This window comes from Pelodiscus sinensis, chromosome 1 (genome assembly GCF_049634645.1).
Source record: "Pelodiscus sinensis isolate JC-2024 chromosome 1, ASM4963464v1, whole genome shotgun sequence".
NCBI lineage: Eukaryota > Metazoa > Chordata > Testudines > Trionychidae > Pelodiscus > Pelodiscus sinensis.
Genome location: NC_134711.1, coordinates 233,503,163 through 233,531,005, shown reverse-complemented (window position 1 = coordinate 233,531,005; position 27,843 = coordinate 233,503,163). Strand labels below are relative to the sequence as shown.

The following is a 27,843-nucleotide window of genomic DNA, read 5'->3' as shown; positions in this document are numbered from 1 at the left end:
ACCTTACCTAACCAGGTACATTCAATCAATAAGAATGTAGGTAGGAATTTCAAACTAGGACAAAGGATGGTTTGGTTTTTCCCTCCCTTGTCTCTCTGAGAGTTCCCTCCAGCTTCTGAGGGAGACAGACTCTCTCTCTGTCTCCAAGAAACAATTCTTCACTTTCTGTAAATAGGGTAAAGTTTACATAAATCCGTTAGGTTTTATTGTTTTATGGGTTGGGTATGGGATCTGATATCTGTGCACTTTTTAAGAAATGGTTGGCTTTTCTTCGTAACTAAGTTCTAGACCCATTCAGTTTCTAGATGGCTGTGTCTAGACTGGCCAGTTTTTCCGGAAAATCAGCCGCTTTTCCGGAAAAACTTGCCAGCCGTCTACACTGGCCGCTTGAATTTCCGCAAAAGCTCTGACTTCCTACTGTAAGGAATCAGTGCTTCTTGCGGAAATACTATTCTGCTCCCGTTCAGGCAAAAGTCCCTTTTGCGCAAAGCTTTTGCACAAAAGGGCCAGTGTAGACAGCTCAGATTTGTTTTCCGCAAAAAAGCCCCGATCGCGAAAATGACGATTGGGGCTTTTTTGTGCAAAAGCGCGTCTATATTGGTACGGATGCTTTTCCGCAAAAAGTGTTTGCGGAAAAGCTTCCGTGCCAATCTAGACACTCTGTTCCGAAAATGCTTTTAACAGAAAACTTTTCCGTTAAAAGCATTTCTGGAAAATCATGCCGGTCTAGACACAGCCCAGGAGTATATTATTTGTTACTTTTCCATCTAGGCATTATGCTTGCAACAGGAATATTGTGGTAGTGATAAAAGTTTTCTCTTTTCTTTTATTAACCTGGCATTGGTTAATGGTTGTGTCCTGCTTTGTACTTTAAGGCTGAGATTTCCCAAGTGATCTCTCCCCTGATTTTTCACATCAATACTTGGGCAGTGGCAGCAGAAGTTTTATTCCCAAAATCTAGGGTTTTAAGATTTTTTGGGGGAAGTTTTATACCAAAGCCTGGTAGATAAGGTTTTGGGGTACTTGCTGACCCCCACTTCTGCATTTATCATGCCAAAGTGGGGAAGGAGCCATGACACCTTTAGTTTATTGATTCCACTCAGGCAGGCAGTTAATGAGACCTGTTAGAAGGTGGTGTCATTGGTTCTTGAGTTTGTGGTCTCAGTCCAGCCTGGGTGGACTAGTGACTACATGTACATCATAAAACCTCTGCCACAACTGGGCACTGTATCTATTTGACACTGAAAAGTTTTGCTTTATGAGCAGCATGTGAAGCCACAGACCACGGAAATGTTTTCATCTTAAAGAGATATACCTTTCTTTGTATCGCTCCCTTAGTATCAGGTGTCTCTCTAACAGAGTTCATTCCATACTAACCACAACTTATTTTTTGGTCTATGATGCTTTTCTTTCTTAAGGCTGTTGTGGCAAGAATTGGTTCCCCCCTAAGTAAAAGTGTTTCCTAAAATGAAAATTCATTGAAAACATATATGGTCTGTACATATTAGTGTGATTATAACATTATTCTCAAAGGCTTTGTCTACACTACACATTTTTTTGGCAGAAAATGTGCTAATGAGGGACTCGTTATCATAAGTCATGACATCATTAGCATATTTTCTGCCATTTATTTTTGCACAAGGGGCTTTTGTGCAAAAAGAAGCAGTATGGATGGGGGTTTTTTTGTGCAAACCCCCCGTTTTTCACAAGATACTTATACCTCTCTGGAACAAGCATAAGGATCTTGAACAAAACGGGGGTTTTGCTAAAAAAAAAGTCCATACTGCTTCTTTTTGTGCAAAAACCTCTTGTGCAAAAAAAAAACCCGGCAGAAAATATGCTTATGATGTTGAGAGTTATGCTAATGAGTCCCTCGTTAGCATATTTTCTGCCAAAAAAATGTGTAGTGTAGACGTAGCCTAACATTATCTTTATTGGGAGGGTCAGCAAAGAAGCCAACTACCCTAACAACAGTAACAAGGATGTTAGAGCAGCGTTGTAGCTTTGATAGTGTGGATGCTTTTAAACAGACTATAATCCCAAACACATTTCACAGTGGCGACGGAAGAACCAGGAGTCATTAGGTACAGAAGCTGATTTAAGGGATAGGTTTCAAACCAAATTTAATAGTTCCACAGTTTCACATCTGAGTTCTTTCCAAAATCTTGGGTGAATGTCATCTGGCCCGGTGACTTGTTACTGTTAAATTTATCAATTTGTTCCAAAACCTTTTCTAACGACATCTCAATCTGGGATAATTCCTCAGATTTGTTACCTAAAAATAATGGCTCGGGTTGGAGAATTTCTTTGAGTGCTCCTTTTGCATCTCGATCATCCAGGTGCTCTACTGGTTTTTTAGCAGGCTTTCTGCTTCTGAGGTAGTTAAACATTTTGCTATTACTTCTTGAGTTTTTGGCTAGTTGTTCTTCAAACTTGTGTTTGGTTTTCCTTATATTTATACACTTAATTTGACAGAGTTTATGCTCCTATCTATTTTCCTCACTGGGATTTAACTTCCACTTTTTAAACAATGCCTTTTTATCGTCATTGCTTCTTTTACTTGGTTGTTAAGCCATGGTGGCACTTTTTTGGTTCTCTTATTGCATTTTTAAAATTTGTGGTATACATTTAAGTTGGGCCTTCATTATGGTGTCTGAAAAGTTTCCATGCAGCTTGCAGGGATTTTACTTTTGTCACTGTACTTTTCCATTTCTGTTTAACTAATCTCCTCATTTTTGTATAGTTCCCTTTTCTGAAATTAAATGCCACAGTGTTGGACTGCTGAGGTGTTTTTCCCACCACAGGGATGTTAAATGTTATCACATTATCATCATTATTTCCAAGCTGTGCAGTTATATTTACCCCTTGGAGCAGATCCTGTGCTCCACCTAGGACTAAATCAAGAATTGCCTCTCCTCTTATGGGTTCCAGAAGCAGCTGCTTCAAGAAGCAGTCATTTAACTAGTCATCTTAACTAAACCTGCTAAATCAAATGCCAGAAGATCACTCTCTAGTGTAGGTAGTGGAGAGGTAGCCTTTGTGACATCCTAATTAGCTACTGTGGTGCACATGATTACCCTGTTATAAACACATTATTGTTACTTAAAGGAAGAAATAAGCAGCAAGAATAGACTATTAGTGAAGCTGAAAAAGCAACACAGATTCTGCTTTCATGCAAGTATCCTTAAGTAAGAACAACAACTAAGAAAGAAGAAAAATCATATGTTCCAGTTAGATAAAGGAAACTGTCTCTACACAGAATGTTTTTTCAGTATCCCAATTCAGGAATTTGCAAAGTATGGGAAGTGCTGGAAGTGAACCCAGAGGGTGTATTCTGGTGTACTTCAATGGCATACAAATATTCTTCAGAATTATCTTCATTACATCTGTGTAGTGGTAGTTTCTCTGAGGCCTAGTTTACTAAGTGTTTAATCAAAATCAAACAGACCCAGAAAACAGAGAGAGGCTTTAGTGAATCATACAAAGAAGAAAGGGAGATAACCCAAGGTTGAATTCATCTCTTGCCAAAGCCAATCACACTAAGAACTAGCAATTGTTGCATGGTGGAGGGCAAATTCAAGAAAGATTTTAACTTGAGAGAGTAAGTGGGAATTTAATTTAGATCAGAATAGGAGGATTGGACTTGGCAATGGCCAATGGTGACAGTATGACACATACTAGTCACACTGACTTCTGGTATATTGGCAACTGATTTAAGTCATGTCAGCTCTTACAGCAAGTTATTTAGCTGTGAACAACCAGAACCAGCCTAGAATTTGGTTTAAATCAAGGATCTCTGAGCTGATCTGGTGAAGACATTAAGGCTACGTCTACATTGGCCCCTTTTCCGGAAGGGGCATGTTAATTTCAGCGATCGTAATAGGGAAATCCGCGGGGGATTTAAATATCCCCCGCGGCATTTAAATAAAAATGTCCGCCGCTTTTTTCCGGCTTTTAGAAAAGCCAGAAAAGAGCGTCTACACTGGCCCCGATCCTCCGGAAAAAGCGCCCTTTTCCGGAGGATCTTATTCCTACTTCGAAGTAGGATATTTAAATCCCCCGCGGATTTCCCTATTACGATCGCTGAAATTAACATGCCCCTTCCGGAAAAGGGGCCAATGTAGACGTAGCCTTAATGTAAGAGACAGCTAGGATCAGGAATAAAAATCATACTTTGAGAGAGGATTTTACACGGGAAGAAGGAAGATTAGCTGCAGAGAAAGAAATCCCTTTCTCTGTCTATTCTATTTCTCTTCAATCTGACCACTGCTTTTGTCTGTCCATCCCCACATATTTTCCATGAACTATAAGCCTCTTTAAATATGGCGAGAGATGGCTAACCCTGAAGAGAAGACATTCTGTTTAGTAGCTCAGTTTCAGATTATTGTACCTTTAAGACCTTGGTAGGGGCATGGTATGAGCTGCCCCATATCCATCCCCTTTGCTTGTTGTTTTGTTTTGCTTTTGTTTTTTGTATTTACAGTATCTGGGGCAATGAGCAATCTGGATTCTGGAGAGAAAGTAGTAGATGATAAGGATGCAGTCATCTAAGCAGAAGACCAAAAAAATAGGCAGGAGGTGCTATAGGGCTGACAGTCTATAGAGAATTGAAAAGAACAAGCAACACATCTCTAAGTTTTATTCATTTGGATCTATCTATTGAAAGAGTCTCAGAACTCTCTCAGAACTGAATCTTGAGATGCCTTTAAAATATACGATCAGTTTCTTCTCCCCTGCTAGCCCATTCTTCTCCCATATATCACCTTTTTTGCACTTGGATTGATGGTGGGAGGCTTAGAAATGGCAATCACCATTTTAAAACAAACCAAAAACTTATTTTTCAAATAACTGTCATAACTCATTCAGGCTAGCAGAGGTCTCCAGCTGAGTGAGCTTTCTGCTGCTGAGCTTTGCAAAGGATGAAAGACTTATTTAAGGATATCATCGAAATTCTGAGGATATATTAAACAATGGTGCATATCTTTCAGTCATGTATATGTAACCCCCTTTTTCCTTCCTGGGTTACTGGGGAGCAGGTCACACTCACAGGTGTGCCTGGGCGCCTGGTGTTTTAACCCAAAAAATATCCTGAGCACCCCAGTGGTGATGGTGTTTATTTGGGGAAAGCCCTATCCACTCCCTTGCTGCAGTCTCTTGCTGGCAATGAATGTAAAATGGCAGTGCCTCCACCTGGCTGGCTTTGTACACACACTGGTGTGCCTTGAGAGCCTCCAGGAACATACTCATGCAAACTATAATCTGGATTTAATTCCAGAACAACTACATATCATATACATCTAATGGAACACTTTAAAATAAACAATCTTTACTTAACTTAAATAAACAGGGATTAACAGATTAGCAATGAATAGCAGTAACAAAACACATAACAATAATTGAAGCTTATATAGCTAGACAACAGTGACCCCACCCCAGAGTGTGCACACCCCTAGACTCAGTCCCAGACACTTGCTTGCGTTGGCGCGCTGATGTTGCAGCTGTAGTGAGGATTTGGTCCAAGCTAAACAGCAGCTCTGTCCCAGGCAGCACTTTTCCAACAAGGCCCAAAACTTACTGCCTCATGCTGTGCCTATAGGAAGCAGCCTGCTAACTCCCAGTTCCAACAGGCATCTAGTAGCTGCATCCAACAGCCCCTCCACTGGGTCAATGTCCTTGACAGCAGCCTGGCTCCCCCTTTGGTTCCAAACTCCAAGGCAGAGTCCCAGACTGCTAGGCCTCTTTCTTCAAACACATGGAGAGAGCAGTCCTCTCCCTTACAAAAGTCCTTCCTTCCTGTTTTTTCCCAAGGGCTCATGGGAATTGTAGTCTGGATTGTAGCACACGGGGTCTTTTCAGAATAAAACAGAGGCCCCTTTAGAGTAAGGGGACTACATATATGTTCCGTTATTTGCCAACTGCATCAATGCATGCAGTTTTTAATTTCCTATGGCAACAATTCTTCTGGTGACAATGGTCAGGTTGGGTTTTTGTGTGTGTGTTCTTCCCTTGGCCTATTAACACTACATATTAGGTCTCAGATTTTAATTGCATCTAGTTTATTAGTGATTATATTGTTCATCCTTGTTACTTGAATAAAATAGCTCAATAGATCAGTAAATCTGTGTTGTAGCTACATTCCTCTTTAAAGTTATTAGTGTTATTTCAGAATAACTTAGTCTGCATCTACACAGCAGGCAGTTATTTTGAAATACTGTCAAGCTGGAGGACTTCTTACTCCAACTCCTGTAATCCTCATTGTAGGAGAAATAAGGGAAGTCAGAGGAAGAGTGCTCTATATCGAAATAAATGCTGTGTAGGCACTCCCAATTTCGAAATAAGCTATGCAATTGATGTATCTCAATTTGTGTAGCTTATTTTGAGTTAAGCCTGGCTGTGTAGATGCACCCTAAGGGATCAAAGGCTTTGTGAAACAAAAAACCTGATTTTATTTGTGTCTTTGTAGATAAAAATCTATTGCTTTGAAGTCACAAAAGGATTTTTTTCCCTGCTTTGATTGGTTCCTGGTCCATGACTAGGGGTGCTACAGTAAAGCAAGTAAATAATAATTGTATTTAAAGATGGACAGTTTGGTATGTATTAGAACTGGATCTGGTCAGAAAATATTTTTTCTGTTGTGAAGAATTTTGGCACATAACTGAAACTTTTTTTAACTAAAAAATGAAAATTTCAATTTGGAAGTGCCACCGTAGTGCCTCATTCACCCATTCTCCTCTATGGCTTTGACTCCCTATTCAGAGTACTTCTTCTTTTGCTGAACAGCTGTAGTGCATCATGGGAGACACCCATCATGGTAGATGTAATCCAGGTGGGAAATCCAGCCCGTCTGAGGGGTGTAATGCACCTATCCTTCTACTCCCATGAGGTAAGGGGGTGGTACTTCCAAATCAATTTTAAACTGCTCTTTTTTTCTTTTTTAAATAACTTGTGCTCAGGAAGCTGATACTTTTCACACAAAAATTCCCTCATTTATTCAAAACCCCAATTCTTCATCAAAGGCAGCTTAGATGGAATTTTTTTGAGAAGCCCTAAATAGAGCTACTCAAAGTAATGTAGAGCCAGCGGTTAGCTTTCAGCATCTGGTAAGGAAAATAAGAGACTGCTTAGTCATAAAAGGGGGAGACTGATCAGTTCAGGAATCTATATTTCCCTCTGATTTTTAATCTTTGCAGGTCATTAAAACACCACTCTTTAAAAGCAATGCTGTCTTTTAAGATAATTAAAAGAAAAAGTATAGCCAGATGGCACCTGGCTGTTACACAGTGCTGCCTATATGTGATTTTATTGCATCTCTCACAATATTTGATCTTTTCCTTAAGACCCAGCTCCAGGAGACAAGTGGTTACCTTTAAAGACTAATGAATTTATTAGGGCACTAGAGCAGGGGTCTCCAAACTACGGCCCGCGGGCCGGATGCGGCCCGTGAGGCCCTCTCATCCGGCCCGTGGAGACCTTTTTGTCTGGCCCCGCCTTCTTCCGCGTGCCGGTGTGACGAGGCGACCCCCGCCCGTCCCTGGGGCGCCGCCGAACGGGCCCTTCTTGCCGCGGGGGGGGGGGCCCTGTCAGGGGTGTGCAGCATGTACTCACGCCGCGCCGGGGCAGGAGAAGCGGGCCGCTCCGCTGACAAGCGGCCGCGCGGCGGCAAACGGCGCAGGGGGCAGGGGTTAGCACGGGCGGCGTTCCCCCGCCCAGACTGACAGGGCAGCCGGCCAATCAGGGGGCAGGATGGGCGGTGGTGGTAACGCCCGCCCGGCGACGTGCGGGGGAACGTGAACCCCGGCGGGAACTTTAAAAAGGTGACCCCTTCCGCCCGGGGGGGGGAAGGAGTGAGCGGTGGCAAGCAGGAGGGGAGGACAGTGTGCAGAGGAAGGGGAGAGCAGGGGGAAAAGCCCCCCCCCCTTCCGGGAGAAACGGATTCGCAGGCGAATATTCTGAAGAGGAAACATTAAAAGCAACAATCTCTCTACCATAAGTGGATATATTTGCACACTATATTCAGGTAAGTTTAACTTAAGAAATCATAAGAATTTTTAAAAATTGTTTCGGGTGATTTGCAGCTATTATTGCGACAAAATTAGTTCGAATAATCAGGTTTTTTGAGCGATATTGTGTGCAAGATACTTTCAGTTTCATTATTTATTCATGTTGAATTCACTTTATTTTAGTGCCCAGCGATGGCCGAGAAGAGGAAAAGAAAAATAGACGATGAGTGTCGGCAATTTCAAGAAGAATGGAGTTTGAAATACTTCTTCATCAAATCCGGCGAGAAAGCATTGTGTGTGATTTGCAACGAAACCGTGGCTGTGATGAAAGAATACAACCTGCGCCGTCATCATCAAAGCAAACATCAGGAGAAATATGTACAGTTGAAGGGTAAAGTCCGTGCCGAAAAATTTTCTAAATTACAAAATCAACTCACATCTCAGAGGACATTGTTCAGTAAATCCTCAAATGAAAATGAATCCTTAACTAAGGCCAGTTATAAAGTTGCCTACGTCCTGGCTAAAAGTGGCAAACCCTTTACAGATGGTGAAGTAGTGAAGGAATGTTTGTTGGAAGTGGCTGAGGAACTTTGCCCAGAAAAGTCAAAACAATTTGAAAATGTAGCTTTGGGTGCGAATACCATTGCCCGCCGTGTTGCAGACATGGGTGAAAACATTGTGACTCAAATAGCGAAAAATGCAAGCAAGTTTCGCCATTTTTCAATTGCAATGGATGAATCGCTGGACAGCTGCTCCACCTCTCAACTGCTTGTGTTCATTAGAGGTGTGGATGAAGACATGAACATAACACAAGAGCTGGCTTCCCTACATAGCATGTATGGCACTGTTACTGGAGAGGATATATTCAATGAGTTGAAAAAAAACATTTGCTGATTATAACTTGGACTGGACTAACCTCAGTTGCCTGACTGTTGATGGAGGAAAGAACATGAGTGGCATAAAGAAAGGCTTGGTTGGACAAGTGAAGCAGATGTGTAATGAGAAAAACATTATACAACCAATGTTCCTGCACTGTATTATTCACCAGCAAGCTTTGTGTGCTAAATATGTGGACATTAGCAGTGTACTGAATCCTGTGGTGAAGATGGTGAATTTAATAAGGTCACATGGGCTCAACCATAGACAGTTCAGAGACATGTTGAAAGATACAGACACAGAATCGCAAGATTTACCATATTACACAGCAGTAAGATGGCTAAGTTGTGAGAAAGTTCTGAGCAGAGTATTTAAGTTAAGAAAGGAAATAGGTGACTTCCTGGAAAGTAAAGGCAAGCCACAGCCATTACTGTCTGATGAAGAGTGGGTATGGAAATTGGCTTTTGCTGCAGACATAACTAGTCATTTAAATTTTCTGAACCTAAAACTACAAGGAGAGCAAAATCTAGTTTCTGATCTATACACCCACCTAAAGGCCTTCAGATCCAAACTTGTCTTGTTTTTGGAACAAGTACAGGCCAACAACTTGACGCACTTTCAGCAGTGCAAGGTCTTCATGGCTGAAGCAACAGCTGAGTTCCCCACGAGATCATCAAAGACCTCCAGCTGCAGTTTCAGCAGCGGTTTTCTGACTTGGATTCAAAGGCAGAAGAAGTGAGATTGTTTCAAAACCCATTTGAAGCAGATGTGGCCAGTTGCCCAGATGAACTGCAGCTGGAAGTCATTGAGTTGCAAGCAAATGACCTCCTTAGGGACAAGTTCAAAATAGGACTGGTGGGTTTTTACCAGTTTTTGCCCAAGGAAGACTTTCCTAATGTCAAAACTTTTGCATCAAGGTACCTTTCAATCTTTGGAACAACATACCTGTGTGAACAAACATTTTCAAGAATGAAATATGTGAAGAACAATTTGAGAACAAACTTGTCCGATGATAATCTCAGGTCACTGTTGATGTTAGGGACAACAAATCTAAAGCCAGAAATGTCTGCTATTTTGGCATCCAGGAAACAATTTCACCATTCACACTAATACAGGTGTTCATGTGTAGTGTATCAATGTGTTATTAAATAATAACTGAATAAAATAATATTAAATAAATAATTAAAAACAACATCCATGTTTTGATTGTTTTTTATTTGGACCTCAAGTGTGTAGTCGGCCCCCGAACTGCTGTTTGATAGTTAATGCGGCTCTCGGGCTGAAAAGTTTGGAGACCCCTGCACTAGAGCATAAGCTTTCATGAGCTACAGATCACTACCCCAGATGCTGAAGAAGAGAGAAAAGTATACAGAGATGGGATTGTGACATCAGTGCTAATTAAATCAGAGTGGATGTGGCTCATCTCCAACAGTGATGAGAAGGTGAGAGTGTCTGAATGGCAAGTTACCGTGGTGTCCAACCAATTTTGAAGTAGTAGCAGTAGTAGCCACTATAGTGGCTACTGCTATAGAGAACTAGCCACACTCACTCAGCCAAATAGCAACACGTGGCTAGTGGCTAGCGTGTTGGATACCATAGATTCCTATTGTAATGCAAGAACCTCTCAATGTAGCTATTTAAACCTCTGTTTAGGATGACAAATTTGCATATGAATTCTAGCTCAGCTGTTGCCGGTTGAAGTCTGTTTTTGAAGTTTTTGTGCCTGAGAATGGCAACTTACAAGTCCAAAACTGTGTGTCCAGGGAGGTTAAAGTGCTCCTTAACAGGTTCTTTGTATGTTCCATTCCTAATGCTTGATTTGTGTCCATTTATTCTTTTGCATGGAGATAGTCCAGTGTATCTGACATCAGGGGCGGCCCGTGACTATAGGCTGACTCGGCCGTCACCTAAGGTGCCACCTTCAACAGTGCCCGATGATGACGTCATGGGGCACCCAGGGCACCTGATGATGATATCACTCTATTGACGGCCGTGCAGGCGGGGGCAGCGATCGCACGTTCCACCTGGGGCGCCAGCTGCCGCAGCCCGCCTCAGGCTGCTCCTGTCTGACATACATGGCAGAGGGGCTTGTTGACATATGATGGCATATATTACATTAGATGTTCATGTGAATGAGCCTTTGATGATGTAGCCAATTTGGTTAGGTACTGTGATGGTGTCACTAGATAGATGTGTGGAAAGAACTGGAAATGGGGTTGTTGCAGGGATAGATTCCTGGATTAGTGTTTCCGTTGTGGGGTGTGAAGTTGATGTTGAGAATTTGTCTCAGGTTGGAAGGCTGTCTGTTGAGCGAGACCTGGTGTGCCTCCCAAGGTCTGTGAGCGAATGCAAGAGAGCTCCGTACAAGCAGCCTCCCAGCCTGAGACCAGTACTCACCACCAACTACTTTTGCCTACTGCACTGATGGACAAAAGGTATCTCAGGAGTCATAGGAGAGGACGAGCCACCTCCACTAACCCTCAAAGCTACCATGGTATATGTCTGCGTACTAGGATACAGCATTTGTTCCCCTAACAGGCTTGAAGCCACTAATCAGCATGACCTTGCTGTACCCCAACTATGTGGTTTAGAATATCCCCCACCAAAGGCACGCTAGCTGTCAGGCTCAAGTTAGCTCAAAAGTTTGAGCTGACCTTTTCCCATGACCCTGGGGCAGGTGCTCACCTGTGCCTGAGGTTGGCTTGGTGCAGACAGCTTATTTTCTGCACCGTGTGCTGAGTAAATACATGAGAAGATTCCAGCTTCCTACAATGAAACCGCCTCTTTGTTAAAAGACAGACTCACAGAGGTGCTGTCACTGCATCTCACATTCGAGCCACACACACACATGGACTAGCTTCCTGGTGGTATCCTCCAAACTCTTCCCTCCTGAATACAGTATTCCTCCCTCCAAGTTCCATACAGGTTACTGCACTGAAGAAGGGCTGTCAGAGATGTTTATGGCTTAGCTGTGAGGATCATTCTGCACCAGTCTCTACCCTAGCATGAATTATAGCACACTAATGGCCATGTATCGGTTGAGGACTGGTGTAGTAGAACTGATCTCCACCTGCCCCTCCTCAACCCAGACACTCTTTTTTGCCCCCTGCATATAGGGAGCAGGAGGAAAGATGGCTAGTGCAGGGATGGAGGGGCCATTTACTTCCAGAATCCAGCTCCTTTTGCCACCTGAGCAGCACAGAGAAGCCACATTACGTGTGAAAATCTGGTCCATTATTTTTATTACAATGCCAAGGATGGAAGACTACTCACTTCACTTTTCAACAACTTGTAGAGCCGTTCACCCAACATAAATAAAAGATAGACCAAAATAAAAATAAATGGAGGTGGCAGATAGTGTAGTGCCTGCTTCAGTGCCCTATAAGGAGAGAACAAGTTTTAGCTGGCAACTCCATTGTAACTCTCAGCAAAGATGAGATAGACGCTATCACTGTTTGCTCTTAAGTTGTCCCAGGCTCTAACTTGTTTCTGATTTCAAGTTGACTTTCAAATTTTTGTCTACTGTTAACAGCTGTTCAGTACGCTCCTACTTCCTTATCAGTAGACTACACTGCCCAGTGTGGATACCACTTACAAGCCTGATGGCCCGGTCCTGATCCTAATGAAGTCAATGGGGGTTCTAGTGTTGATAAGATTCGGACCAGGTTCAAGCCCATATATTCTGCAATCAATTATCAGGGCTACAAAAAATATTATCAGGGTTAAAAAAAAAAGTGTAGTGACAGGATTTACAATTATTTACAATTTATTCCAAACGATCACATGGTTCCATTCCATTTGGTGACGTGTAACTATAATGAGATTCTACTTCTCACTGATAACAGAAAGTTCTATACTTTCTTTGCCTCTCCCGTTTGGGAACTTTATATAGCACATGGCAATGGAAGTCAGAGAAGATCCCAGCTGTCCATGAATGGATTTCGGAAGTTTCACGGCATATTACCGAACAACTAGTTTATAGAATAGCTGGCAAATGACAAAACTTAAAATTAGAATCTCCCACTTACAGAACCACATAAAACAGAACACTCCTTTTGTTGTGCTACCTAAGACCCCAGTCCTGAACTGAGATCTCAATTACATCAACAGAACTTCGCATGAGTTCAGGGGTTTGACATGAACAGAGTCTAGTGCAGAAGCAGGGGACTATTCCTGGTAAACTGAAGTCCATTGAGCTGTGGCAGGACTCTGATATTCCTTATATACTAAAAAGAAAGTTGAGCATCATATTATTCAAGTTATTTATTTATTGCATATTCTGATATGTTTCAGAACTTAATTTTAGGATCAAGTCAGAGATTAGGACACTCAATGAATCTTCATCTTCCTTTGCTTTGAAATGGCATGCTACCAGCCTTCCCTGTATGCTGAGCCCTTGGGCAGCCACCCAGGAGAGATTCATATGCTATGCAGCTGATTAGCAGAGTGTCCACAGCAGCTGTCAGCATGTGTTTCTACTGGTGGTGCACATGCCTTGGTGCACATAACAACATTTATTCTGCCCAGGAATGGAAAAAAATTAGCGGGAACACTGCACGTTACCTATCCATTTTTCCTTTGTTTCTCAGCTCCCTGATTTGAATAACTTGCTAAAATAATGGTTACTTACATAGTACAGTTCTAGACAGGGAGTTACTTTCAAGATTACTCACCTCACATTATTCACACTAGCCTATCCCCCAAATGGAGCTTCTAGGATTTATACAGGAACACAAGAATGCTGGTACTCTGCAGCTTGATGTTATTAATGTCAAGGGAAGTATTGCCAGGAGACATTTCAGACTATGACAGATATATTCCCTCAGAATATGCAATCAGAGTGTATCTTCAGGCATTGAAAGGTGGTGGATATAAATGTTTTGCATTTCCATTTCACTCACACATGAAGGTCAAATGTTAGAGAAAGTCACACTTGTTAACAGTATGCATTTATTTCCATCTGCTCAGTTGGGCTGCAAGGAAGGTGTTTTGCACAAAATAAGTGATTCTGACTAGAAAGGAGTTCAGAAGGTGTTATGTAAACAAGTCTAACAAGATTGATGCTGATTATAGTAAATCTAGTAGCATTGTAATGTGCATAAACCCTACAAATATTGGTTGATAAGTTTTCATTTTTTAAACTGAGTAAAACATTAGAAATTAATTTAGATTTTTAAAATCCTTTCTATTTTCATACACTATGGTGTTTTTAGTAACAGGGTAACATTTTTAAAGTGTCTCAGAGGGGTAGCCATGTTAGTCTGTAACTTTAAAAACAATGGATAATCCTGTGGCACCTTAGAGACTAATAAATATAGACATGGTATTATGAGCTTTTGTGGGCAAAACCCACTTCTTCAGATGAGCTGGGAATAAGGTGCCACAGGATTACTCATTATTTTAAAGAGATGTAACTTGACACTGTAACTTCAAAATTCTAAGATTCATGCAGCTCTAACTTGGGCCCAGCCTACACTACAAACTTTGGTTGACACAAGTTACATCAGCATAAAGCCACCGGTTAGTATGTCACTTGAGTGCATGCATTGTTGGCTGCTTGTGTTGATGGTGAACATGCTCACCGAGAATGCTTCTATCAATGCTCAGTGCAATGCACCATGGGCAGGTATCCCAGTGTGCATCGTGCCATCATCCAGTGTTTTGGCAAATGTATGATGAGACAGAAACAAGTTGTGGCAGGTGACTGGGAGCATGGGGACATCTTCCCAATATTTACTTACTATATAAAGTAAACAAACACTGGGCATTCTGGGGGGACCTTCTCAGGGCTGTGACAGCAGCAGCTATAGATAAAACTCCCTTCCCTTGCTCCCCTAAAGTTTTAAACAAGATATGCTTGTTGATGCTTCTGCTTGGGAGTGGATGGCACCACACACAGCCCCAGTTGTGATGAATATCGCCTTCTGGGAGTGAGGGAAATGGGGAGGGAATTGCTTGGTTGCATGAAACTATTAGAACCAGGCAATGTCACTGAAAATGGGCAGCATTTCCCACAGGCAGCCATTTTAGCTGATCTCTCACTTCTGAGGATAACAAAGGCAGAGAAAGATGTCAGCTGCTGGTGGTGGCCTGAAGCTGCCCAAGTCTGCATGCTTCTAGCCTGTGAACTGCAATGGTGCCTGCCGAAGTCCTTTTGGCTGATCCTTCCCAGAGCTGAGCTGATCTCAGTGTCTGTATTATACTGCAAAGGGCTGTGATTCTAGATCTGTGTCGGTGTTGGAGAAGGACAGGGTGGAGGGGTGCCCAAGAGGGCAGGAAGAGAGGCTGAGTGGCATCTCAGCACATCAAGTGACGGTCACCAGGATTTCTGTAAGAGAACCCATCACATCCATATTCCCTAGAATGTGAATGTCACAATTGTGACCAGAGCAGTCATTGTGGAACAGCTCCTGGAGTGTTATTAGGGTTGACAAGAACTTTACCCTAGGGTAGAGCTTCTCAAAGTTGGAGGGGGCACAGAATGTATTCTGGGGAATGGCAAGTGTCAGAAGTTTTGAAAAAAAAACACACATTCAGAGCTGGATGACTGCTGGCCGGGGATCCATCTCTGAAGGCAGTCCCACCACTAGCAGCAGCAACACAGCACAATCTAATTTGTAGACTAGGCCAGGGCCTTACACTTTGTGCTGTGTCTGTAAAATTACTCAGTGCCATTGAGCCTTCTCTAGACTACACTTGACCTAGTTGTTCTCCAACTTCTATGAGAGAGTTGCACATTGCTATGGAAACATTAACATTACAGCTAGAGTGCTTTTACAGTGAACAGGGGTTATAAAGATCTGACTGAGAACCAATGGAGGGCAAAAGAACTTTAAGTTGTTTGAGGTAGGAAGCTACAGCCCAAGAAAATGCAGGTCGTGCTATAAAGTGAAAATGCTATAAAGTGAGTGACATATTCCACTCAATCCACACTTGTTCTGGATGAAAAGAGAGCTCCTCAGAGTAGAACAGATGTGGAAAAGACCTTGCAGCACGTGTAGCCAGCCTCTTTTGAATCCCTCAGAATTCCAGAAGTGTCAATCTACGGAGCCTCCAAATTCAAGGTGAGAAGATTTTTCTTTATGTAAAAAATAGTTTGGCTAAATAGTCTTCAGTGTTGAGTATCTTTAGATACATAAAGTAGAGGGGATGATAACTGAAGAGTCAGACTCTCTTTTGGCATTTCCATTGCAGACTGAAAGGAATTGGTGTGGGGAAACTTTAGAAAGCAATCAATTAATAGGGAAAAGAAATGAACACAGATGAAATTCTAAGGACTGCTATTTTATTTAATGCATCATTAAAATGTCAGTAATGATATTCAGGATGCAACAGAATCCTCCTTTACTTGGAGTCAAGGGCACCATTTCTGGGGGGCTAGAAGGGCAGTAGCCCCTCCTCCCATGTTTGAACTCCCTGGATTTCATATCTGAGGTCTGCTTAACGCTACATGCCCTCCAGAGGAAGTTATTAAATACAACAGAGTTTGAGCTGCTTACAGCTTTGCCTTTAGGGTAGGGAGTTTGTTACAAAAAGAGGAAGTCAGGGTGATTAGGAATAACAAAAGACTGGGCATTTCAATAATTGAAGGGTCATTATTTCATCATGAAAACATTGCTGGGCACTCCACTTAAAATACAGGGGGGAAAGAGTAGGAATGAGTGTTAGAATCATAGAATCATAGAATAATAGGACTGGAAGGGACCTCAAGAGGTCATCGAGTCCAGCCCCCCGCCCTCAAGGCAGGACCAAGCTCCACCTACACCATCCCTGACAGATGTCTATCTAACCTGTTCTTAAATATCTCCAGAGAGGGAGATTCCACCACCTCCCTTGGCAATTTATTCCAATATTTGACCACCCTGACAGTTAGGAATTTTTTCCTAATGTCCAATCTAAACCTCCCCTGCTGCACTTTAAGCCCATTACTCCTTGTCCTGTCCACAGAAACCAAGAGGAACAAATTTTCTCCTTCTTCCTTGTGACACCCTTTTAGATATTTGAAAACCGCTATCATGTCCCCCCTTAATCTTCTTTTTTCCAAACTAAACAAGCCCAGTTCATGAAGCCTGGCTTCATAGGTCATGTTCTCTAGACCTTTAATCATTCTTGTCGCTCTTCTCTGTACCCTTTCCAATTTCTCCACATCTTTCTTGAAATGTGGCGCCCAGAACTGGACACAGTACTCCAGCTGAGGCCTAACTAGTGCAGAGTAGAGCGGCAGAATGACTTCACGAGTTTTGCTTACAACACACCTGTTGATACAACCTAGAATCATATTTGCTTTTTTTGCAACAGCATCACACTGTTGACTCATATTCAACTTGTGGTCCACTATGACCCCTAGATCCCTCTCCGCCATGCTCCTTCCTAGACAGTCGCTTCCCATCTTGTATGTATGGAACTGATTGTTCCTTCCTAAGTGGAGCACTTTGCATTTCTCTTTATTAAACCTCATCCTGTTTACCTCTGACCATTTCTCTAACTTGCTAAGCTCATTTTGAATTATGTCCCTATCCTCCAAAGAAGTCGCAACCCCACCCAGTTTGGTATCATCCGCAAACTTAATAAGCGTACTCTCTATCCCAATATCTACATCATTGATGAAGATATTGAACAGTACGGGTCCCAAAACAGACCCTTGAGGAACTCCACTTGTTATCCCTTTCCAGCAGGATTTAGAACCGTTAACAACAACTCTCTGACTACGGTTATCCAGCCAATTATGCACCCACCTTATCGTGGCCCTATCTAAGTTATATTTGCCTAGTTTATCAATAAGAATATCATGCGAGACCGTATCAAATGCCTTACTAAAGTCTAGGTATATGACATCCACCGCTTCTCCCTTATCCACAAGGCTCGTTATCTTATCAAAGAAAGCTATCAGATTAGTTTGGCATGACTTGTTCTTCACAAACCCATGCTGGCTATTCCCTATCACTTTATTACCTTCCAAGTGTTTGCATAGGATTTCCTTAATTACCTGCTCCATTATCTTCCCTGGGACAGACGTTAAACTGACCGGTCTATAGTTTCCTGGGTTGTTCTTATTCCCCTTTTTATAGATGGGCACAATATTTGCCCTTTTCCAGTCTTCTGGAATCTCCCCTGTCTGCCATGATTTTTCAAAGATCATAGCTAAAGGCTCAGATACCTCCTCTATCAGCTCCTTGAGTATCCTGGGATGCATTTCATCAGGACCTGGTGACTTGCTGACATCTAACTTTCCTAAGTGACTTTTAACTTGTTCTTTGTGAATCCTATCTTCTAAACCTACCCTCTCTCTGCTTGTATTCACTACGTTAGGCACACCTCCAGACTTCTCGGTGAAGACCGAAACAAAGAAGTCATTGAGCATCTCCGCCATTTCCAAGTTTCCTGTTACTGCTTCTCCCTCCTCACTAAGCAGTGGGCCTACCCTGTCCTTGGTCTTCCTCTTGCTTTTAATGTATTTATAAAAAGTCTTCTTGTTGTTGTGCTGCTAGGATTTGCATTTGGATTACTGTGTTAAATTTACAAATGGTCTTGAAAAAGGGATAAACAGGGACTAATCCAAAGCTGACTGTAAAGAGCTACGAAGGGATTTCATAAAATTGGGTGACTGAGCAACACATAAGCAGATGAAATTCAGTGTTGATAAGTGCAAAGTAATGCACATGGGGAAAATATAACCCTAACTATAGATACAAAATAGCTGTTACCACTCAAAAAAGAGATCTTGCAGTCATTGTGCATACTTCCTGAACATATCTGTTCAATATGCAGTGACAGTCTAAAACCTAATCTTGGGAATTGTTAGGAAAGGAATAGATAATAAGACAAAATACCATATTGCCTCTACATAAAGTCATTGTACGCCCACATCTTGAATACTGTATGCAGATCTGGTCACCCCATCTAAATAGAAGATATTGTATTTGGAAAAGGTACAGAAAGGGCAACAGAAATGATTAGAGATAAAGAACAGCTTCCATATGAGGAGAGATTAACAAGACTGGGACTTTTCAACTTGGAAAATAAATGACTATAGGGTGGGGGGATATGTCAGATGTGTAGAAAATCATGAATAGTGTGGAAAAATAGAACAAGGGAATGTTATTTGTTCTTTCACTAACATAACACAAGAAACTGACCCCATTAAATTTATAGACAGCAGATTTAAAACAAACAACATAAATTATTTTTTTCGCAATCGAACCCTTTGCCAGGAGATGGTGGAAAAGTCCCAACTATAACAAGATTCCAATAAGAACAAAATAAGTTCAAGGAGGACAGGGCCATCAACAGCTACTAGCCAGAATGGGCAGAGATAGGAATGGGCAACAGGGGATGGATGATGATTATTGTCTCTTCTGTCTATTCCTCCTGAAGCACCTCGCATTGGCCACTATTGGCAGACAAGATACTAGGTGAGAAGGACCTTTGGGCTGACCCAGTATGGCCATTCTGGTGTTCTTATCTACAGCTGAAATGTATCTGCCCCCTTGCTGTAACCCACTAGATCCCACTCCTCTTCCTGAGCTGAGAGAGAGCCCAGGAGTCCTGATGGGGTTAGTAACGCAGAGTTAGTAACAAAGTAAGAATATAATTAAAATGTTAAGGCTAACCAGTGTCCCTTAAATGACTTTCCACAAGATGTCAGAATGTGTTAGTGCTTGTGTTAAGTGAGTCTAATATTTATGTAATTTTCTTTCTTTTATATAGGAATTAGATTCAGTGCTCCTGACAGATAACTAAGTTGTCTGCCAAAAAATAGCATTTTCTACTACCTTAGTAGCCCGTGGATAGAGATAATGCATGTTGGGGGGAGGGTAGAAGGTTGGTTCTTCCTCTCCCCATTTGGTGCTTGGTTTGTACTGAGCATGCTCAGTAACACTGCTGAAGCCTCTGTCCTCAGTCCGCCATGGTTTCACTCTTCCCTCCCCCCACATCATGGCATTCACAGGTCACCCCTCAATCTGCAATGGTGCCCCTGCCTGGAATAACTATGTTTTTTAAAAATGGATTGTCCTGTGTTGGTTATTAGGAGCTATAGTGGCCTTCCTTTAGAGGAGTAATTTTTACCATTTTAAAGTGATTGTTATTTCCCTTACTTTCTAAGAATTATGCACATTTGTATTTTCCAAGAACCCAGTTTGTCAAAGAGACAACCTAAATCCAAACTAATGCCTTCTGAGTTTGTTGACTGAAGTTCACAGACAGCAAGAAACTAGCAGATGTTTCTGCTTTTTAGGGCCAAAGATTCTCCTCCCCCTCTTTTTTTTGGATACATCCCCTGTCTCAGCCTTTTACTGTAGCAATAACAAGGGCAGTGTACAGAATCCTGCCTCAGCTCTAGGACTAAGGGACACTGTTAATATGAAGGATTGAATCAGTGTACCTGGTAGCATGAAGTCCAAGATACCCAGCCATGGTGTCAGCCGACGGTCAGGGCAGTGAGTCCCTTAAGACCGGCTGAAGTTCTTTTAAATTGTGCTTGGTTCTGTTACAGCAACTGAAGGAGTCAGGTTAAAGCTTAAACAGTTACTATTTATTGTTACAGGGTAAACTTAGTTGTTAAATGCTACTACTGTGTTACAGATAACACAGACACTACAAAGGACAGGACAGAAATTACACTAATAAGTCACTTACAGGTACCATGAAACCCTTTTGGTTCTCTGAGCTCTTATTAAATGCATGCAAAATACACATAGCAGGTATATATTCTCACCCCTGCGTTCCAGACTTGGCGTGGCCAGCGTCTTTCTCTCAATCCCTCGGGAAGAAGTAGGGCGAGGTTGGGCGTCCCACAGACCTCGGGAGACAATCAATACCTGCCAGCAGGTATAGATGATTGGAGCTCAAATGGGGTGGGCTGCTGAACCTCTTTTATACCCCTTGGGTCATGTAGGCTTCTTCCTGGTTTCAAGTGGCCAATTAGGAAAAATGGCTTTGAACACCAAGTTTCCCACGAAGGGTGCAAAGTATAATTTACACCTGGGAAAATGCAGACAATGGGCACCTCTGGTATGTGATGGGCGAAGATTCCTCTCTGGGACAGTGCAGGCGTGTCAATTACTGGTACTAGCCATCAGGGCGACGGGAGGTCCCGGGTCGTCAGCTAGCCCATTTACTGTCTGGTTTCTGTTTATGGTAGAGTCAGGGACAGGCAGCACACCTGCGTTCCCAGGGCATCAAAGGCTGACTGTCTTTCTCTTGCTCTCTGGGGCGGGGGGGAACAAGATGGGGTTCGTGGAAAAACAAGATGGGGTGTGTGTCTGGCTACACATGGCATTGACTAAATTTTATTGGAGGAAAATTAGAGAGCACAGAAGGGATTTGATATAATGGGTTACAATTGCTGCAGTTTCATTTACCCAATGGCACTACATTTCAACAGAAAGCTCTTACTGGGCTGGAAATCTGAGTCACACCCTCAGAGAATGTTTATAGACTGCTTTGCTAGCTGTCATTAGTGAATGCTGACAGTACACAGGTTACAAAAAGTTGGACCTGCTATACAATTTCATGCTATGGTGCCAGGCCAGAATCAGAATGCTACTAGCGGTATCTAAAATACACAACGAAAGCTTGTGATGACATATATATATAGCCAGTGAAATTAAGGGTCATTTCACTCATCTCACTGCAAGGTAATATAGTACAAATATACCATTAGAACAATTGTTAACTCTTGGGTGTCACATCCCCATCCACTGTTCATCTAAATAACCTGATTATATACCCATGATTGTGGATAAATATTGAGACCCTTGAATGAATGTCTGGACTCTACACAACTCCTCACAAACTCTTTGGTTCCCTTGAAGAGGATTATGAATAGCAATTCAAGACTTCTAAAGATGCATCCTCAAGCAGCATAGAGGAAATTCTCAGAATCTCGTTTCTTGGGAACGGGCTGCAAAGTGTGGACATATGAAAGCAACACCTTGGATAACACGAACAGGATTAGCTATGAGGAGACATTCCTGGGGTTGACAAAAACCAAATGTCATCTTGGTAAGAACACTAGTTTCCAGTGCCTTAAGAAGGGGAAGCATTGCATTTCAAAGTCTTCCTTAAAAGTGAACTCTAATGGGGAAAAAAATCATATTGCCTTTCATTGCTCTGTTCTGATGTTTAAGAATCTGAAAGATTTGACAGACAGACAGACAGACATTTTGTATAGTTCACATTATTAATATTCTGTCTTTACTTCTGGATTTGCTGGGAAATTTAAGAGACTGTAAAACTGAAATGGAAAAGTGCAATCCAGCAGCTCAGATGCCACAGCAACTGTCAAAATAATAGGCTGACATCTGAGTTGCCTTTTTCCCCAGCCTTAACGAGGGAGGAAGTGGAAGGGTATATTGAGTTCATCATTGCCAGAGTTCCCAGACTACTAACATGACACCTGCCTGTTTTCCCTGAAGGCTGTACAAACATAGGGACAAGAGTTTGTTAAGTCTGTTTGATGTACCATAACTGTGCATTTCATTGCAAGCTGCTCTTTTAAAGGGTGTGCTGGCTAAATCCTAGTCTTAATTTGTGGCCTTCAGACACATATTTTTGTATTGAATTGAATATACAAGAAGCATTGTACAGCTACATTTAGCAGGACTCAGTTTTATACACACAAAATACAGCAAAAGGAATAGTCTGTTTTGTAGTCTTGTTTTTAAGCAGGGATTCCATTTTTTAAAGTGTCTTTAATTGTTTCTCCGCCTACTATTCAGTTCTTGATTGGGGTGCATTGTGAAGCTTTTGAAGTCAATTTTTTTTATATCCATCGCTGTGAGATATAAATAGGCAGAAGCTGCAGACAAAGAATCCCTTTCCAAAAGGATACCCATACTTTTAAACTATTAATAATGCCATGGGAGCCATTCATGGGCCAGAGCCTCAATGTGTGAGGTGCTGTACAAACAGAACAAAAAGGAAGTCCCTGCCCCCAAAGAGCCTACAATATTCTAGCTAGGTTTTCCCCCATTTTAAATAATTCATGATCTCCAGTTAACTTTATATAATAATTATTTGATTTTGATTAATTTTAGGAATGTTTAATTATTTTGCCTTTCTTGGCTTAAATGAGAACTGAAAAGCAGTTCTCATTTAGAACTGCCTAAGTTTAGAGCAAGCCTTCTATATTAATATAAATCTCCCATCACAACCACCAGATGATAAGCTTTTTGAAAAACCCATCAGTGGTAGGCCTGCATCCTTATACCTATTTATTTACCAGAACAAATGCTCTCCAAGCCAGGCCAAAAACAGCATTGTTCCCCCACATGCAAAAGTTTTGTTCTTCTTGTGATGTTATGTGATTAAAATGTGACCATGTAGTTCATTGTTGCAACCACTGTTATAATTTGAAACAAATCTTATATAAAATGCGGTATATATGATGTCTATGGAAAGGTTATGATTTGTTGGCTCTGACTATGCTATTTGATTGCACATACTATTTTTGTATGTAAAGGCATGAATATTAACTCTGTACCTGTATTTCAACCAATTGGCCCCTGTGATAAGACTCATGAGATATTTATACTGCACATTGCAAAAGGATTATTCAACCTGAATGGCCTATCAAAAACCACTTAGCTCACAATGGACCATGGAAGACGCCCAGTTGCACTTAAGGGACATTCCTGTGAACATTCAAACGAGAATGTGGGTAATGGGTTAGCAAAATTATTCATGGATATGTGACTTGCCCATGGGACTCCATACTCCAGCTTTACCTGTCATTTTCCACAATAAGAACAGGACTCCCTCCACTGGCAGAAGCTATGAAAGACCCTGGGAACATCTTCATTTTGTCTCTTTCCTGTTCCATTGTGTTTCCTGCTAAGACCTCTGGATAATGGACTTCTAATGAGAGAATTCTAACAAGGAGAGTCTTCTTCCAATGATTTGGAAGCAACCAAAAGATTGACTTAAGACAGCAGTTTATTTAATCACCAGTTATTGTGTCTGTATGTGAGTCCTTTAACCAATTTTAACTCTCACCTTTCTTTTATAAATAAAACGTTACTAAAGGATTGGCAATAGTGTGATTTGGGGGTAAGAAATTCATTGTATACTGACCTGGATGTGTGGCTAGTCCTTTGGGATCAGAAGAATTTGATCTTTGATGAGAGTAGTTTTATAGAACCACTTATATTTAAATGCAGTGTTTTGAGGGTGTGTGTGTGGGGGGCGGGAGGGAGGTTTGATACAAAGACTAGAATGCCCCAGAAAAGTGCTTTCATGACTTCTTGTTAGCCAGTGTGGTGAGACAGAAGTTTCCTTTTGTGACTGGTTTGGTATCTCTTATGGCAGAATAAAACCCCCCAATTTGGGAATGTATTTTTCCGCTGTACCTGAATTAGTTGTTCTTGGTTGTGACCCACAAAGGAACAGTTACACCCCTTTAATCACAAAATTGAAGTCTTGTCATTTTAGTCTCATAAAGAGCTTACATAGGCTGTTATCAATACAAAAAAGACCGTGTAACAGCCCAAATGTGGTAGTAGGCTTCTGTTAAGCTTTGATGATTAGCACTAATTTTAAGTCATTTGGCCACTTTCCAACTTCAGATAACAGTGATCTGAGATGTAAGTGTTATAGACTCTGCATATGCTGTTAGAAATAAATGTCTGGGCAGTCCAACCTCCCGCTCCTCCCCCCAGTATATGGGGTACACTCACTGACACTAGTTATTCAAAGAAATTCTAGCTCCTCTGTACTCAAAGGTACAGTGTACCCAATTTACTATTTTTTTCTTTAACCACCACTCCTGTATAGCACACAGCACTTGTGAACATTTACAATTAAACAGAAGTAGGGTTATTTAAGAAAGAATGAGCTAAGAATTTAATTAGAAGTGCGAGAAAGCGATGGAAACACTACAACACAAAACAAAATGAGAAAATGAAAACCTGGATCTATCCTTATCAATTTTTGCATCCCTATATAGTAAAGTAGGCTTCCCATGCAATGTTCAGTCCACTGCAGAGCTGGCTGGATTCATGAGAACCAGGATCCAAATGCACATGAAAACCCCCTGTTCCTTAATAGGTTTCCTCAGGGAATGAGTCCAGAGTGACTTTCCCTATCTTGTTCCTCGGAGACCTCTTACAATGATGGTGGTGTCTCTCCTGCAAGCACTGGTGTCATGTTTTACAGTTCCCACATTTAGGGGTAGCATGATTTGTGACCCCCACAACGGCTCCAAATTATTTACAATTCTTCACATTCCATTCCAACACTGACCCTCCATTAGCCCTCGATGAATTGGATCTACATAGACACACCTCTTATTCTCTCCGAATCCTGGCATGAGCTGTATTTACATATCCACAGTTAACAGTTAATTATCTTGCAGAGCTAAACAATTGGGCTATGTCTATACTCGCAGCTTCTTGCAAATGAATATTAATATGCAAATGAGGCTAGCATGGAATATCGCTGAGCCTCATTTGCATACCTAATAAGACACCATTTTTTTCAGAAGAGGCTCTTGCGCAAGAAGGAGCATCTACACTGCCCCTTCTTGCGCAAGAAAAACCCTCTTGCGCAATGCCGTTCTTCCTGTCAAGTAATAGGTGTAACGGCATTGCGCAAGAGGGTTTTTCTTGCGCAAGGAGAGGCAGTGTAGATGTTCCTACTTGCGCAAGAGCCTCTTCTGAAAAAAATGGTGGCTCATTAGGTATTCAAATGAGGCTTGGCAATATTCCATGCTTAGCCTCATTTGCATATTACTCGCGCAAGTGTAGACATAGCCTTGTAGTGGGCACACCTACCCCAGGGCAGCTCTCTCCTTTTAGCTGGCTGATAGCAAGCAGCAGGTCAGCCCCTGCTTACACATGAATATATTTAGTGCAATAGCAGGCTGATGAAAAAGAATCAGGAAATGAGACAATAGTGCAGGAAAATCACTTAACTGCCAACAACTAAGGGACAATGCAAAAGCCTTTTGTTTTTTATGTTCTACCTCTCACCATGAATAGCACACACCAAGTGGGCAGCAGAGTCCAACTTTGAGAACACAGGAGAACAGAGACCCAGACAACTCTTAAATAAAAACTTTACCTCAGTCAGAGGAGATACACAGGTGAGGAGAAAAGACTGACACTCAGCCCCCAAAGGTTCAGGGAGACTGAAAGGGAGGCCTGTCCAATGTCTCTACCAAAGGATACTGAGTTGCTAAGGGAAACTCTCTCATGTTATGCTTCATCCCAATTTAGGATTAAACAATAAATTGGTTTAAACAGGTTCCTGAAGGGCAGAACAGCTAGCACTGAATCCGGTTGGATTTTCTGGGTGAGCACGATCTATACAGATGAGTCTTGTAGCTCAGTGCCTGGACTATGAGTGGGAGAATTACATTATTCCACCACAAAAGAGGTAAAAGTCCAAGACTGGAGGCCTCAGGACGGACTCAGAGAGACCAGATGTGTAACTGGTGATAGGGAATAGCCAGCATGGGTTTGTGAAGAACAAGTCATGCCAAACTAATCTGATCGCTTTCTTTGATAAGATAACGAGCCTTGTGGATAAGGGAGAAGCGGTGGATGTCGTATACCTAGACTTTAGTAAGGCATTTGATACGGTCTCGCATGATATTCTTATTGATAAACTAGGCAAATATAACTTAGATAGGGCCACGATAAGGTGGGTGCATAATTGGCTGGATAACCGTAGTCAGAGAGTGGTTGTTAACGGTTCTAAATCCTGCTGGAAAGGGATAACAAGTGGAGTTCCTCAAGGGTCTGTTTTGGGACCCGTACTGTTCAATATCTTCATCAATGATGTAGATATTGGGATAGAGAGTACGCTTATTAAGTTTGCAGATGATACCAAACTGGGTGGGGTTGTGACTTCTTTGGAGGATAGGGACATAATTCAAAATGACCTTAGCAAGTTAGAGAAATGGTCAGAGGTAAACAGGATGAGGTTTAATAAAGAGAAATGCAAAGTGCTCCACTTAGGAAGGAACAATCAGTTCTATACATCCTTTCCAATTTCTCCACATCTTTCTTGAAATGTGGCGCCCAGAACTGGACACAGTACTCCAGCTGAGGCCTAACTAGTGCAGAATAGAGCGGCAGAATGACTTCACGAGTTTTGCTTACAACACACCTGTTGATACAACCTAGAACCATATTTGCTTTTTTTGCAACAGCATCACACTGTTGACTCATATTCAACTTGTGGTCCACTATGACCCCTAGATCCCTTTCCGCCATGCTCCTTCCTAGACAGTCTAGGAAGGAGCATGGCGGAAAGAGATCTAGGGGTCATAGTGGACCACAAGTTGAATATGAGTCAACAGTGTGATGCTGTTGCAAAAAAAGCAAATATGGTTCTAGGTTGTATCAACAGGTGTGTTGTAAGCAAAACTCGTGAAGTCATTCTGCCGCTCTATTCTGCACTAGTTAGGCCTCAGCTGGAGTACTGTGTCCAGTTCTGGGCGCCACATTTCAAGAAAGATGTGGAGAAATTGGAAAGGGTACAGAGAAGAGCGACAAGAATGATTAAAGGTCTAGAGAACATGACCTATGAAGCCAGGCTTCATGAACTGGGCTTGTTTAGTTTGGAAAAAAGAAGATTAAGGGGGGACATGATAGCGGTTTTCAAATATCTAAAAGGGTGTCACAAGGAGGAAGGAGAAAATTTGTTCCTCTTGGTTTCTGAGGACAGGACAAGGAGTAATGGGCTTAAAGTGCAGCAGGGGAGGTTTAGATTGGACATTAGGAAAAAATTCCTAACTGTCAGGGTGGTCAAATATTGGAATAAATTGCCAAGGGAGGTGGTGGAATCTCCCTCTCTGGAGATATTTAAGAACAGGTTAGATAGACATCTGTCAGGGATGGTGTAGGTGGAGCTTGGTCCTGCCTTGAGGGTGGGGGGCTGGACTCGATGACCTCTCGAGGTCCCTTCCAGTCCTATGATTCTATGATTCTATGATTCTAACTCACCTGGTAACGACGACATG

General features: G+C 41.9%; 1 protein-coding gene and 1 long non-coding RNA gene across 3 annotated transcripts in view; one reads left to right on the top strand and one right to left on the bottom strand.

Annotated features, from left to right (window-relative positions):
- Nucleotides 1-5,744, bottom strand: part of LOC142825723 (uncharacterized) — a 69,489-nt gene extending 63,745 nt beyond the window's left edge. The window contains exon 1 of the long non-coding RNA XR_012900083.1: nucleotides 5,478-5,744. This is a non-coding gene — a long non-coding RNA (uncharacterized LOC142825723). The remainder of the gene's footprint in view (nucleotides 1-5,477) is intronic.
- The window catches only part of FHL2 (four and a half LIM domains 2), a 222,061-nt gene that overhangs the window by 105,591 nt on the left and 88,627 nt on the right, over nucleotides 1-27,843 (top strand). The window lies entirely within an intron of this gene.